The sequence below is a fragment of the Dipodomys ordii genome, unplaced genomic scaffold (genome assembly GCF_000151885.1).
Source record: "Dipodomys ordii isolate 6190 unplaced genomic scaffold, Dord_2.0 Scaffold116, whole genome shotgun sequence".
Taxonomy (NCBI): Eukaryota; Metazoa; Chordata; class Mammalia; order Rodentia; family Heteromyidae; genus Dipodomys; species Dipodomys ordii.
The window spans coordinates 3,199,382-3,201,451 of NW_012267332.1; positions in this window are offsets into that span (position 1 = coordinate 3,199,382).

Sequence of the window (2,070 nt, forward strand, 5' to 3'; positions counted from 1 at the left end):
AATTGTACTTTTAACTTCTAATGGCAATCTAACTTCTAGTTATGGAAATTCATGAGCACTTATACCATAGGATGTATAAAAGACTATTATAGCAAACCAAAAATAATACAAATGGCCATTGATAGGGAGATAAGCAGATGTGGTATATTCATGCAGTGGAATACTATACAGTAATTATACATTATACAGCTTGGCATCTGTGGGTCAGGCCTGTAATCCTAGCTGCTCAGGAGGTTGAGATCTGAGGATCATGGTTTGAAGCCAGCCAAAGTAGGAAAGTCTGTGAGACTCTTGTCTTCAATGAGACACCAAAAAGCCAGAAGTGGAGCTGGGGGTCAAGTGATAGATCACTAGCCTTGTGAAAAAAAAGGACAGCACCCAGGAGGCCCTGCACTAAATTAATTAATTAATTAATTAAAAGCAGCTACATTCACCAATCTACCCCATAAATGGAATATTAATAAATTCTGGGCTTGGTAGTACACATTTGTAATCCTAGAACTCTGTAGGCTGATGCTAGAAGACCAGGGTACAAGACCAGCCTGGGTTACACAGTGAGATGTTGACTCAAAACAGTAGTAGATGCACAAAATCACTATGAATCAATTAAATAAAATTGAGAGGAAGGTAAGACTAATTGAAACAAGGATTTCTTAAGTTTTTATTTGAGAAGGGGAAGTTTATATTTGGGGCCTTCTAGGAATTTGCAATGCTTTGGAAATTTTTCTTTATCTGAATGGTAACTACTTGGGGGTATTCATTTTTTGCCAGTCCTGGGTCTTGAACTCAGGGCTTGGGAGTGTCTCTGAGTTTCTTTTGCTCAAGACTAACACCATAGTGGCCATAGCACCACTTCCAGCTTTTTCTGTTTATGTGGTAGTGAGGAATTGAATCCAGGGGTTCATGCATATTAGGCAAGCACTCTACTGCTAAGCCACCTTTCCAACCTGGGACATTAACTTTTCATTCATAGAATTTCTCATTTACCTTTTATACATTTTGAGTAAACTTTTTCTTTGCAATGGTAAGTGTGGAGAACATGGGCAGCAAAGATGCCGCTGAGAGGGGGTTGAGTGGGCAAAGCCTAATTTACTGTAGAGCACATGGGCAGCCAAGATGGCGCTGGGAGAGGGTTGAGTGGGCAGAGCCCAATTGACCTGCCGATCAGTGCCTAACCAGCCCGTGAAGGCTCAGGTGCATGATAGGGTGTGACCTTGACAGTGATTGGTTCCTCTTCCTCCCTTACCATGCCACCCGCCCTTTCTGTCTTTGAAAAGGGCTGCTCTCTGTTAATAAACGAGTTTTTCTACCTGCTGGATTTGGCTCCCTGCTGTGTCTGATTGTCTCCCAGGCTGAGGGAGGCTGGGGAACAGGCCAGCGCCGCACTTACCTTTCCTCGGACCCCGTCCGTCTTTTGTGGGACGGACAAAGACCCAACAGGTAAGGATTGAACCCAAGTCCTCACAAATGCTAAGCAAGTGCTTTAGCTTTTCAGCCACCATCCCATATCTTGATTTGAATTGTTATCCTTCACAGTAAAAATGGTAAAAAGAAAAACTAGGAGCAGGATATAGTGAAACATACCCATAAACCCAACATTTAAAGGATGGGATAAGAAGATCTCAGATTCAAAAAAGAAAAAAAAAGTTTGGAAAGCAGTTAAGATCTGAACATATCAGAATGTAAATTCCTTAAATAACAAAATACTTAAGTTGTTTTCTTCACAAAAACATTCAGAATTTTCTTGGGATGGTTTGAAATTGGCTTTTCAAGAATATACATGTTCAAAAGACAGCTTATTTAAACCTTAACTTTTTGCCATCACAAGCTCAAAATTCTCTGTGCAGAGAATTTCATCAGAGAGAAACATGTGATCTGGGAAGAGAAATGATGACAAAAGAACCTTAAAACAGGGCTGGGAAGGTGGCTCAGTGGTAGAGCGCTTGCCTTGCATGCATGATGCCCTGGGTTCGATTCCTCAGCACCACATAAACAAAAAGAAAAAAGCCAGAAGTGGCGCTGTGGCTCAAGTGGTAGAGCGCTAGCCTTGAGCTGAAGAGCTGAGGGACA